Below are 15,000 nucleotides of genomic sequence, written 5' to 3'. Positions count from 1 at the left end.
TGGTAGGAAGTAGATGGTAAGAGGTAAGAGGTAAGAGGTAGGATGTGGATGGTAGGAAGTAGGAAGTAAATGGTCAGAGGTAAGAGGTAAGAGTAAGAGGCAGGATGTTGATGGTAGGAAGTAGGACAAGAGGTAAGCAGTAAGAGATAGGAGGTAAGAGGTTAGAGGTAAGAGGTAAGAGGTAGGATGTGGATGGTAGGAAGTAGGAAGTAGATGGTAAAAGGTAAGAGGTAAGAGGTAGGATGTGGATGGTAGGAAGTAGGAAGTAGCTGGTAAGTGGTAAGAGGTAATAGGTAAGAGGTAAGAGGTAGGATGTGGATGGTAGGAAGTAGGAAATAGATGGTAAGAGGTAAGAGGTAAGAGGTAGGATGTGGATGGTAGGAAGTAGGAAGTAGATGGTAAGAGGTAAGAGGTAAGAGGTAGGATGTGGATGGTAGGAAGTAGGAAGTAGATGGTAAGAGGTAAGAGGTAAAAGGTAAGAGGTAAGAGGTAAGACGTGGATTGTAGGAAGTAGAAAGTAGATGGTCAGAGGTAAGAGGTAAGAGGTAAGAGGTAGGATGTGGATGGTAGGAAGTAGGAAGTGGATGGTAAGAGGTAGGAAGTAGAAGGTTAGAGGTAAGAGGTATGAGGTAAGAGGTAAGAGGTATGAGGTAAGAGGTAAGAGGTAAGAGGTAGGATGTGGATGGTAGGAAGTAGATAGTAAGAGGTAAGAGGTAGGATGTGGATGGTAGGGATTAGGAGGTATGCTAGTGAAATTAAGCGTTGAAAGGTAAAAAATGCAAGAGGCAGGGTACAAAAGAAAATGTGTAGAAAAGGTAGGAGGTAAAAGGTAAGAGGTAAGAGGTAAGAGGTTAGAGGTAAGAGGTAAGAGGCAAGAGGTAAGAGGTAAGAGGTAGATGGTAGGAAGTAGGAAGTAGATGGTAAGAGGTAAGAGGTAAGAAGTAAGAGGTAGGATGTGGATGGTAGGAAGTAGGAAGTAGATGGTAATAGGTAAGAGGTAAGAGGTAAGAGGTAGGATATGGATGGTAGGAAGTAGATGGTAAGAGGTAAGAGGTAAAAGGCAAGAGGTAAGACGTAAGAGGTAAGAGGTTAGAGGTAAGAGGTTAGAGGTAGGATCTGGATGGTAGGAAGTAGGAAGTAGATGGTAAGAGGTAAGAGGTAAGAGGTAGGATGTGGATGGTGGGAAGTAGGAAGTAGATGGTAAGAGGTAAGAGGTAGGACGTGGATGGTAGGAATTAGGAAGTAGATGGTAAGAGGTAAGAGGTAAGAAGCAAGAGGTAAGAGGTAAGAGGGAGGATGTGGATGGTAGGAAGTAGGAAGTAGATGGTAAGATGTAGGAAGTAGAAGGTAAGAGGTAAGAGGTAAGAGGTAAGAGGTAAGATGTAGGATGTAGATGGTAGTAAGTAGGAGGTTGGAGGTAAGAGGTAGGAGGTATAAAGATCTAGGATGTAGGCTAAAAGATGTAAGAGGGTAGGAGGTAAGAGATGTACCTCTTATAAGAGGTAAGCGGTAAGAGGTAGGAGGTAAGAGGCAAGATGTTATGTAGGAGGTAGGAGATAAGAGGTATGATGTAGGAGGTAGGAGGTAAAAGATAGGGGGTAGGATGTAAGGGGTAGATGGTAGGGTATGGAGGGTAGGAGGTAGGAGGTATCACAGCGATGGCAAGCGCGACCGGGGACATAAGTATATAGGATGTAGGATAAAAGATGAAGGAGGTAGGAGGTGTAACTATAAGAATGCAGGATGTAGAAGGTAGGAGGTAAGAGGTAGAAACAAGAAACAATGTAGGAAACAGGAAACACGTAGTAAGAGGTAATACCTATCAGAGTTTGGAGTTATAAAGGCCGATTCACACGACCCGTTTTCTTTCCGACAGGCTGGGTGGTGGCTAACCGCCGTTGAAATGTTTTACATTCACACGAGGCGTTCCGTATCCGTTTACCAGCGCGCGGTTTTTATTGTTTACTCAAACTCTATCACATTAGGACCGAGTAAATTACGATAATTTTGACACTATAAGATGTTGGTTGATAACTGTGTTGATAAAATAAGTTGTGCAACTTCATAATGCTTTATGCACTATGCCAAGAATATTAAAATTGCGATAAACTCGCCTGTTTTATTTAATGCCTCTCCAGTCATTTTCCATATCTTTTATTTATGTAAATTATTTCTATACATCTTGTTTGCCATGTCAAACATCTCCTCACACCGTTGCAAAAGTTCAATGAACCTCAAATACATAGTGTCAACAACAAACTAACTAATTTCTTTGACTCTATACTATGAGGAAAAGTCGGGGTTGTATGCCACGAAACGAACGGGAACGATACCGGTCCTCGTTCACACAAAACATCATCCACCCATTGGTTGGGACGGGTGGCTAACGTCCGTCAAACCGGACGAGGTTTCTTGGAAAGGAAGCCGAGCCGACTCGGACGGCTGACGTACAAGGGCCGCCATCAGCCTAAAAGGTCGTGTGAACAGTTGCATTTGAATACACGCAAGAAAGCTAGACGCCGGTTAACCGACTTCCAGCCTGTTGGAAAGAAAACTGGTCGTGTGAATCGGACTTAATGCGTTCTTCAGCATAGTATAGGTGTAGAATACTACATTTTATCTCCATGAATTGATCACGAATCACAGTGTTTTGTTTTATGACTATGGGTAATATCAAAAGCAAGCGACCGGTGACACCCGGTCCAAATTTTTATTTTTATATCAATTCTTTCAGACGCTCAATTGAAAAGATGAAAATTTCTTCTTTGTTTTATTTTAGGACATGGAGAGGCGTCCCCAGTCAAAGGTTCCAACCGATTTATCGGTTTTTGCTTAAATATCACTCTTTTTTTGCGCATGTGTATGTTATCTATTCTTTGGTCAGTAGCTGTGACGTAATTTCATCGTTATTACATTATTGAACTGTCGGCTGCCTCAAATCCCGTACAGTTTCCCACAGATAACACCGAAGAATTCACCGCAGTATGAACAGCATAGCTTATGAAGCTATGTGATCTACTAACACCACGGGACCAAACGTACACAATCGAAAGGTCAAGCAGCTTTATATATGTCGTTAACCTACTAAAATTAAATACCTGAGCCGCTTGTTCGGGTGTCGGAAAGTAAGCCATACCGCTTATCTGAAATAGCGTGTTATCTCTCATGTTACCTTACCCCACAAGGTAATTGATAATAAGGTAAATTCCAGCATATTCTAGGCAACACCTAAGTTCAGATTTTCAAAATATTGTGTCGAACGTCTTTCTAACTCCTTAAGAAACAAAGCTAATGAACATTATCGTAAGCAGAAGAAGGAGTCGTTCAATAACAAAGATCACTTGACTTCAGATGTGACATCACGTGATTATCCGAACCATCATAGCAATAATCTAAGACTCTGGTTTTAAAATTTGGGGTCGAACGTCTTTGTAGCTCATATCATTCGGGGGCCGATTTACAAGCGTTCCTGCTAGTATACTATTTCAAACCTATGACACGTGACCTTACCCCACGTTACCATCTAAATGCGTCCGCAAATAGCCTAGGCCACAATTTAAGCTCAGACCTACAAAACCTGGGGTCAAACGTTTTTCTAGCTAATGCAGAGGCTGAGAAACAAGCATTGCCGTTATAGTACCTTTTGAAAACTCATGTCACATGACCCTACCCCACGTGACCACCTGGTCACATCTGCACATAGCCTAAGCCACCCCTTATAAGTTTATCTTCAAAACCTGGGGTCGAACATCTTTCTAGCTTATTCAGAAGCTGAGAAATAAGCTCCCCCGTTTTTGCTTTTGAAGCGTCTATCTCTATATCTACCTATCTATCTATGTCACGTGACCTTACCCCACGTGACCATCTAAATGCGTCCGCAAATAGCCTAGGCCACAATTTAAGTTCACACCTACAAAACCTGGGGTCAAACGTCTTTCTAGCTGATTCAGAGGCTGAGAAACAAGCATTGCCGTTATAGTACCTTTTGAAAACTCACGTCACGTGACCCTACCCCACGTGACCACCTGGTCACATCCGCACATAGCCTAAGCCACCCCTTATAAGTTTATCTTCAAAACCTGGTGTCAAACATCTTTCTAGCTTATTCAGAAGCTGAGAAATAAGCTACCCCGTTTTTGTTATTGAAGCATCTATCTCTATATCTACCTATCTATCTATATATAGAACAGTGAATGTTTATGCAAAATATGCCATATTTTGGCATATCTTTGACGTGATATCTCTTGACCCTTAAAAGATAGGGAATTGAAACTTTCAGGATTGCCTAGAAATAAAAAGATAGGGCAAATCCTAAAGTTTCAAGCCTCTACATTGTCGGGAAAGTACTTTTCTAAAAACCCGTATTTTCGCGTTTTGGTAATCGTATATAACAGCACTGGCCGCATTTTTGAGAGAGGGCATTGTTTTGTCCCCGGTCACGCTTGCCAGCGCTGTGATATATATATATATATATATATATATATATATATATATATATATATATATATATATATATATATATATATATACACACACACATATAGATACACATATGAGATAAGAAATAGATAGATGAAGTAGTAAAGCGACATAATAGAAATTCTTTATAACTATGAAATCCAATGTTCAAATGCATAAATGGGCCATCGGGCCAACTCTCTTCATACGTACGCAAGTTAATATGCCAATTGCAAAAGAACGCAAAATGGGTAAAGTTTAGTGATGAATTGTTGTCTAATCTAGGGTAGTGCCATAGCCTCTGTACCATGGTTCTCTTGCTTGAGGGTACACTCGGGCACATTATTGTATCTAATTTCTTTTCCTCTTGTTTTGTTAAAGTTTATATAGTTTATATAGGATATATTTATTTTAATGTTGTTACTCTTCTTAGAATATTTTATTTTTCCTTACTTCCTTTCCTGGCTGGGATATTTTCCCTGTTGGAGCACCTGGGCTTGTAGCATTCTGCTTTTTCAACTAGGGTTATAGCTTAACAAGTAATAATAATAATAATAATAATAATAATAATAGAGAAATCTTTAGAGATTTTAAAAGGTAGGAATTATATAGATACGCATTAGCAGCATTTGAAAGTTGGTGAAAGATGAATAAGTCTCAGAGTGTTTGTAGAGGCCTCAGTAATGTTGGAATAATGAAGTAAATTTGTAGTATCTTTGTGCAAACAGTTATAGACTTGCTAGGATTATGGATTACTGGAATGCATAATAAGTGTTAGTTGGATGATTGGAAAGATATAAAGGAAAGGAGATTATTCTGCAAAACAATTATGATGTACATTGTGATTGCCTGTCGATAACGGTTTTGCCTGGTGATTGCCAGACTGGGGTTGTAGTCGCACTCAAACTCATTAGTTCCTTCGATTGCTGCAACCTCATCATCCTTGTAAGCCAAGGATGGGGTCTTTGGGGAATCCTGTAGATCTACATGCTGAGTTATCAGCATGTAAAGTATCATGCAAGTTATTACACTGCAACTAGCAGTTATGATAAGGATAATAAACCCATTAGATTTTTCATGTTACAGACTTTGTAAAAGGGATTTCCAATTGGGTAGATTATTTAGAAAATGCCAGAAATTATCGGGCAAATATATATATATATATATATATATATATATATATATATATATATATATATATATATATATATATATATATATATATATATATATATATATATATATATATATATATATTTAAGCAAAAACCGATAAATAGGTTGGAACCTTTGACCGGGGATGCCTTTCCATGTCCTAAAATAAAACAAAGAAAAAATTTTCATCTTTTCAATTGAGCATCTGAAAAAAATTGATATAAAAATAAAAATTTTGACCGGGTGTCACCGGTCGCTTGCTTTTGACATTACCCATAGTCATAAAACAAAACACCGTAATTCATCAATTCATGGAGATAAAATGTAGTATTCTACACCTATACTATGCTGAGGAACGCATTATAATTCCAACCTCTGATAGGTATTACCTCTTTCTACGTGTTTCCTGTTTCCTACCTTGTTTCTTCTTTCTACCTCTTACCTCCTACCTCCTGCATCCTGCATTCTTATAGTTATACCTCCTACCTCCTTCATCTTTTATCCTACATCCTATATACTTATGTCCCCGGTCGCGCTTGCCAGCGCTGTGATACCTCCTATCTCCTACCCTCCACATCCTGCCTTCTACTCCTTACATCCTACCCCCTATCTTTTAACTCCTACCTCCTACATCATACCTCTTATCTCCTACCGCCTACATAACAACTTGCCTCTTACCTCCTACCTCTTACCACTTACCTCTTATAAGAGGTACATCTCTTACCTCCTACCCTCAACCTCCTATATCTTTTATCCTACATCCTAGATCTTTATACTTCCTACCTCTTACGTCCAACCTCCTACTTACTACCATCCACATCCTACCTCTTACTTCTTACCTCTTACCTCTTACCTTCTACTTCCTACCTCTTACCATCTACTTCCTACTTCCTACCATCCACATCCTACCTCTTACCTCTTACCTCTTACCATCTACTTCATACTTCCTACCATCCACATCCTACCTCTTACCTCTTACCTCTTACCTCTTACCTCTTACCTCTTACCTCTTACCATCTACTTCCTACTTCCTACCATCCACATCCTACTTCTTACCTCTTACCTCTAACCTCTTACCTTCTACCTCCTACCTCTTACCTTCTACTTCCTACTTCCTACCTCTTACCTTTTACCTCCTACCTTTCCTACACATTTTCTTTTGTACCCTGCCTCTTTTATTTCTTACCTTTCAACGCTTAATTCACTAGCATACCTCATACTTCCTACACGTTACCCGTCACCTCTTACTCACCTTTAGATTAACTTTTACATCTTACCACACGCCTTATTTGTTTACCTAAAACTTTGTTTACCTTTTACCTCCCTTACTATCTACCGCGTACCTCCTACATCCATTCCTTGACCGCCTATCTACAACTTATGATATTTTTTTACGTATTAGTATTACGTCCTAATCTCTACAATCAACCGCATTCCCCCTCCTCATAATATACATCAACATGGACATCTATCAAGTAAATTATCGTTCCTACAAGACGTACCTACATGCTACACGCTACCGTGTGATCTACATTAGTCTTTAACACCGAGTCCTGTGACTGACATGAAGGATAAGTCAATTATCATTACTACCTTCTCTCAAAAATTGGCAACTCCTCGTCATGACTATGGGTAATGTTAAAAGCAATCGACCGGTGACACCCGGTCAAAATTTTTATTTTTATATCAATTCTTTCAGATGCTCAATTGAAAAGATGAAAATTTTTTCTTTGTTTTATTTTAGGACACGGAGAGGCGTTCCCGGCCAATGGTTCCAACCGATTTATCGGTTTTTGCTTAAATATCACTCTTTTTTTTTGCGCAAGCATATGTTATCTATTCCTTGGTCAGTAGCCGTGACGTGATTTCATCGTCATTACATTACTGAACTGCCGGCTGCCTCAAATCCCGTATAGTTTCCCACAGATAACACCGAAGAATTCGCCGCAGTAAGAACAGAATAGCCTATGAAGCTAGGTGGTCTACTAACACCACGGGACCAAACGTACACAATCGAAAGGTCAAGCAGCTTTATATATGTCATTAACCTACTAAAAGTAAAATACCTGAGCAGCTTGTTCTGGCATCAAAAAGTAAGCCATTCCGCTTATCTGAAATAGCGTGTTATCTCTCATATTACCTTACCCAACAAGATAATTGATAATAAGGTAAATTCCAGCATATTCTAGGCAACACCTAAGTTCAGATTTTCAAAATCTTGTGTGGAACGTCTTTCTAACTCCTTAAGAAACAGAGCTAATGAACATTATCGTAAGCAGAAGAAGGAGTCGTTCAATAACACAGATCACGTGACTTCAGATGTGACATCACGTGATTATCCGAACCATCATAGCAATATTCTAAGACTATGGTTTTAAAATTTGGGGTCGAACGTCTTTGTAGCTCATATCATTCGGGGGCCGATTTACAAGCGTTCCTGCTAGTATACTATTTCAAACCTATGACACGTGACCTTACCCCACGTGACCACCTGGTCACATCTGCACATAGCCTAAGCCACCCCTTATAAGTTTATCTTCAAAACCTGTGGTCGAACATCTTTCTAGCTTATTCAGAAGCTGAGAAATAAGCTCCCCCATTTTTGCTTTTGAAGCGTCTATCTCTATATCTACCTATCTATCTATGTCACGTGACCTTACCCCACGTGATCATCTAAATGTGTCCGCAAATAGCCTAGGCCACAAATTAAGGTCAGACCTACAAAATCTGGGGTCAAACGTCTTTCTAGCTGATTCAGAGGCTGAGAAACAAGCATTGCCGTTATAGTACCTTTTGAAAACTCATGTCACGTGACCCTACCCCATGTTACCACCTGATCATATCCTCACATAGCCTAAGCCACCCCTTATAAGTTTATCTTCAAAACCTGGGGTCGAACATCTTTCTAGCTTATTCAGAAGCTGAGAAACAATCATTACCGTTATAATACCTTTTGAAAACTCATGTCACGTGACCCTATCCCACGTGACCACCTGGTCATATCCTCACATAGCCTAAGCCACCCCTTATAAGTTTATCTTCAAAACCTGGGGTCGAACATCTTTCTAGCTTATTCAGAAGCTGAGAAACAAGCACTGCCGTTATAGTACCTTTTGAAAACTCATGTCACGTGACCCTATCCCACGTGACCACCTGGTCACATCCTCACATAGCCTAAGCCACCCCTTATAAGTTTATCTTCAAAACCTGGGGTCGAACATCTTTCTAGCTTATTCAGAAGCTGAGAAACAAGCACTGCCGTTATAGTACCTTTTGAAAACTCATGTCACGTGACCTTATCCCACGTGACCACCTGGTCACCTCCTCACATAGCCTAAGCCACCCCTTATAAGTTTATCTTCAAAACCTGGGGTCGAACATCTTTCTAGCTTATTCAGAAGCTGAGAAACAAGCACTGCCGTTATAGTACCTTTTGAAAACTCATGTCACGTGACCCTATCCCACGTGACCACCTGGTCACATCCTCACATAGCCTAAGCCACCCCTTATAAGTTTATCTTCAAAACCTGGGGTCGAACATCTTTCTAGCTTATTCAGAAGCTGAGAAACAAGCATTGCCGTTATAGTACCTTTTGAAAACTCATGTCACATGACCCATCCCACGTGACCACCTGGTCACATCTCACATAGCCTAAGCCACCCCTTATAAGTTTATCTTCAAAACCTGGGGTCGAACATCTTTCTAGCTTATTCAGAAGCTGAGACATAAGCTCCCCCGTTTTTGCTTTTGAAGCGTCTATCTCTATATCTATCTATCTATAAATAGAACACTGAATGTTTATGCAAAATATGTTATATTTTGGTATATCTTTGACGTAATATCTTTTGACCCTTAAAAGATAGGGCTTGAAACTTTCAGGATCGCCTAGAAATAATAAGATAGAGCAAATCCTAAAGTTTCAAGCTTCTACTTTGTCGGGAAAGTACTTTTCTAAAAACCAGTATTTTCGCGTTTTGGTAATCGTATATAACAGCACTGGCAGCATTTTTGAGAGAGGGCGTTGTTTTGTCCCCGGTCGCGCTTGCCAGCACTGTGATATATATATATATATATATATATATATATATATATATATATATATATATATATATATATATATATATATATATATAACGACTCCTTACACATAAAAAGATTTGAAAGATTAAGGTTATGTATTACATATACAATGTAGAATTCCCTGTAACGCTTGTGGTGGCCTATTGGAGAAGTCCCTGCCTGGCGATCTGCTGGACCTGGGTTCAAGATACACCCAAACTCTACAGTTTCTTGGACAAGTAGTTTCGCCAACCTCACCATCCTTGTGAGCTAAGGATGGGATATTTTGGGAGTCTATATTTATACATGCTGAGTGATCAGCAGCCATTGCCTTATCCTCCTTGGTCCTAACTAGGTTGGAGAGGAGTTTAGAATGCTGATCATATATGTACAGTATATGGTTAGTCTCTAAAAGTTTCTCGCAGTGTGTGCAACCTCACCCTCCTTGTGAGCTAAGGATGGGAGATTTGGGTAGTCTATATGCCTACATGCTCATGCATCAGCAGCATTGCCTGGCCCTCCTTGGTCCTAGCTAGGCTGGAATGAGTCTAGGATGCTGATATATATATATATATATATATATATATATATATATATATATATATATATATATATATATATATATATATATATATATATATATTCTAAATTTTGCACATTTACAAATTTTTTTCATATTCAAATAAGCCATATATTTTGTATACATTAATGTCTGGATTCTCTTAAAGACCTCGGGATCAGAGCCCCAGGCGAAGTAACACAAAGACAAAGAGCGTCTAACCAGCCGGGAGTCAAACCCTGGTCCAGGAAGCTTGTATAAACAGTGACACTACCACTTGGCCACGAAAAAAGATAAAAGTCAATGACAACTCTTCTGTACTTATACCTGTCGAATTCAGGTTTTTTTTTTTTTTTTTACTTAGAATTGACATCAACCCATCTTCACCATCGTAGCTAATTGGTATGTTAGTGACTTGGCATTCGATTAATGATAAATTTTGCACATTTGTGTGATTTTGCCTGAGGCTCTGATCCCAAGGTCGTTAAGAGAATCCAGACATTAATGTATACAAAATATATGGCTTATTTGAATATGAAAAACATATCTAAATTTCCAAAATTTATCATTAATCGAATGCCACTGTACTGGGTGGCATTTTGATCATTTAATGTTATGAAGACCTATCAAAGGCTGAATGTATTATGAAAGAAAGACATTATGTAAAGACTGCCACGGATTTCTAGTAGTGCTTATTTATTATTTATTCCGCTAGCTAGTACACTAGCAACGTGTTCACTTAGCATTCGCATGACAACAGATCGATCCCAGTCTGGGACCATGAGTTTAAGCTGTTTACTGTGGAGGCCACTGCTGTGTTTGGGCATCACAGTGGGAGATTGGGCTTGCCAGGCAACCAATTCATGAAGGATTGTTAGAGGGCCACGGACACTACATACATACAAAAGTTAAAATGGGCTAAACTTTAGAGTATCGTTGGGAATTTCACGATAAGCGAAAAGAACAACGGGAATATACTGGTCCCATTCTGTTGGATTATCACTGCAAACTTTCTTTAACATATTTTTAAGTACACCATTCATTCGTTCTACAGTTCCATTACATGCAGCATGATATGGGCTTGTGAATAAAGCTCTAATTGATAATAATCTATGTATTTCTGGCATGAGATCTAACTTAAACTGAGTTCCCCTGTCGCTTAGTATTTCTTTTGGTACCCCAACTCTACAAAATACTTCTACTAAACTTTCAGCTATAGTAATCGTATCAATATTTCTGAGAGGTACAGCTTCAGGGTAGCGTGTAGCTAAATCAATTATTGTAAGAATATACTTGTGACCACGACTTGAGGCTGGAACAATCAGACCCACAATATCAATAGCCACTCTACTGAATGGTTCAGAAACTATAGGCATTTTACACAAAGACACTTTCTTCACTCTTTTCCCAAATTTCTGACATTTATGACAAGACTTACAATATCTATCAATCTCTGCATTAGCCCTCTGCCAATAGAATTTACCAAGCACTTTGTCAATAGTTTTCCTAGAAGAAAAATGACCAGAAATAAGCGATTCATGTGCAAGTTTCATAACTATCTCTCTATACTCGAGAGGAACTACAATTTGCATTTTACCAACATCTAGCTGATTTTTACTTTGCACACATTTACGATAAATCACCTTATTAATTACTACATACATAACAACTCTCCCTTTCCAAGTTATTTCTACCTCCTCCTTCAAGCTTTTCCTAATTGACTTCAGAGAATCACATGTCCACTGTTTATTACTAAAATCTACTGGATTTACTTTAACTTCAGACAAGACATCTGACAACGGTTTTAATGTAGTTTCTCAAAGACTGTTTTCTTGTAACCACATTAACATGTAACTTATTTACATCTACTTCGTTATCTGGAAGAGGTATTTTACTCAACAATTCTATTCCTGCCTGTATGTGTTGTTTCAATCCAGGTATTAACCCAACAATTACATCAGAACATTTAATTGGTGCTACGATAGCATTTACTCTACCGGAAAAGAATTTACTTCTAAGGTAACATCTAATTTTGGGCACATATATTGGAACACCCATGAAATTATACACCTTTACAGTTTTAGCCTTACCGAGATAACGTGTTGGAATCAAAGTTTCGTTAAGAACAACCGTATTACACCCAGTATCAAACAAGACCTCTACTGTTTTGTTAAAAACCCTTCCTTTCTCATCCACAATAGCATTCTTGGGTTTTTCTTCACTAGCTAGAGTGATACTGATCTTAGGAATATTAGAAGATTTAGATTGAGCAAAATTAACAGGATTATTTGGACAATTGGGTTTAATATGCCCAATTTCTTTACATAGGTGGCACTGCAATATTCTAAGATTATCAGCACCTACTTTATCAGATTTAGGTTGCATTCCTAACTTTGAACATTTATCAGACTTAAATTTAGAATTTCTACATTTAGTAATTCTGTGAGCAATCAGATACCTATCAGCAGCTAACGCCATTTCATGAGAATTTTTACAAACCCTTTCTAAAAGAAAAGTTCGCAAATCCCTTGAACTATTAGCCAACAACTGATCCATGATCATAAAATCATAAGATTTATTAACATCCGCTAATTGCAACCACTTATCAAAATTCTGTCTTGATCTATATGAATACTGCACAAAGCTTTCATTAGTTCCAATATATCCCTCTTTAAATTTCTTTCGATATACCTGAGGATTGACCTGAAACGCTTTCAATAAGGTTGCCTTCAATTCCTGATAATTACTTGCCATAGCAGGGTCAAGTCCACAGTACACTTTCACAGCTCGTCCCATTAATAATGTGCCTAACATAGTACCATAGTCTTTCTGCCCCCATTTATGAAAATCAGCTAATTTCTCAAATCTATTCATGTACAAATCAATTTCATAAATTTTCTCATCAAAGGGGGGAATTTTTGGCAAAGATATTACATTCTCGCTATCTACACCACCTATAGCACCCCTATTTCTCAACTCTGCTTTGGCTAACTCATGTTTCCTGACTTCCTCCTTCTCCTCCCTTTCTCTTTCAAGACATTCCAATTTAAAAATCCTATCCTTCTCCTTTTCTGCCAACTCTAACTGAAACCTTTTCTCCTCTCTCTCAGCTATTCTATCCTCTCTAGCCTGTTGCTTTGTCCTCTCTGCCAACTCTGACTGAATCCTTTTTGTCCTCTCTCTCAACTATTCTATCCTCTCTAGCCTGTTGCTTTGCTATAAATTCCTCAGCTTCATCAGTTTCCATACCAAGCTTAATAGCCTTATCCATCAAATCACCAAGATCCATAATAATGATGGGTAAGCACACAGTTGATAAAAAACAACACTTTATAATAAGTATTAGTAAAACATTAAATTATGAAATATGGCTAATCATAAACTCTACTTTAAAAGTAGTACTTCAATAATTACCAATGTCTATTATGGGTTTTCCACCATCAATGACAAAAATTTCCATGCCAAAAAAAAAAAAAAGAGCATAAAAAAACTGAATAAACAAAAGAATATTCAAGGATGAGAAAACAATCGGAACTGAAAGGAACATTAAACTAACATTACCCCTAACAAGCCCTACAATCATTAAGACTGAATTAGCTACAATTAATAGGATAACGATACAGTATCTAATTCACTTCGCGACCTCAACCTTTTCCTAGCACGTAATATGACTACACGAACAAATACAAATTTATATTGCACCACAACGAGAATTTATTCCACTTTCAATAAAGTGCTTTCACATGACAACTCGCCAGACACAAAAGAAACAATATAGACAGAACTTTACCTTAACTCCAGTGATATTACTTCCAGTGATAGGCCACAAACCTTGCAGAACATTTAAATGAAATCCATCAACCTTCACATGTAAAGAAGTTCACATAGTTATCAGCAGTAAACTGTAAATATCAATCATACATAAGTTACAAGTCTAGCAACTCTGCAAATGATCCTACTCACTGCGCCAATTGTCAAGCTTTTATTTGCAGATGGAAATGAATTAGGCGCTTGTTACCTAACACTTTAGCTAGACTGGTATTTTAGTAAAGAGAGCTACAAAATTATACATTTATTAACAATAAATAGAACAACTCGTAATAGTATTAGATGACACGTGAGTTCAAATGTGGGTACACTCTTGAAATTGTCGAGTGGGCCGAAGATGGTAGATCCATGATTATAGACTTTTTCTCAGGTAGGGAAAATGGTACATCCAACAAGTCATTTAAGTTAAGACAATATGTCACACAGGCAAGACAAGGTAAGGTAGAGTAGAGTTGAGTGTCTGCAACATAAATACACAAACAATAGCTTAGAACAAATGGTCACTGTTAACATATCACTATTAAACCATAATAGCTTTACATAATTATTTACAAAGAACATAATGTTTACAACAAAGAGCAAATAACTTCTTACCATGTGAAAGGTTGCAGGGTTTGTAAGGTAGTGGCTATCACTTGGAAAGTAAATCAAAGGTAAACAATAATAATACCAAGGACACTAAAATAACGAACAGAACAACCAACGCCATCTATTAAAGCAAATAAAATAACACCCAAAGATCATAGAATGGACAACCAACGCCATCTATTGAATGAATAAAGCAACAAACACACAGATTCTACTTTTAAGAAAGGAAATATCCGACAGTGGTGGTAAAGTTTTTGTTGCAAATTATTTATATATATATATATATATATATATATATATATATATATATATATATATATATATATATATATATATATATATATTAAACAATA

The 15,000-nt window shown here is 38.0% G+C and overlaps 1 pseudogene; it reads right to left on the bottom strand.

The window, feature by feature from the left end:
- Window positions 1–11,175: 11,175 nt before the first annotated feature.
- LOC137645572 (uncharacterized) lies at window positions 11,176–14,799 on the bottom strand (annotated as a pseudogene).
- Between the last annotated feature and the right edge of the window lie 201 nt (window positions 14,800–15,000).

This window comes from Palaemon carinicauda, chromosome 1 (genome assembly GCF_036898095.1).
Source record: "Palaemon carinicauda isolate YSFRI2023 chromosome 1, ASM3689809v2, whole genome shotgun sequence".
NCBI classification, from domain to species: domain Eukaryota; kingdom Metazoa; phylum Arthropoda; class Malacostraca; order Decapoda; family Palaemonidae; genus Palaemon; species Palaemon carinicauda.
Note: the sequence above shows the minus strand (reverse complement) of the source record. Positions and strands in the feature narration are given on the sequence as shown.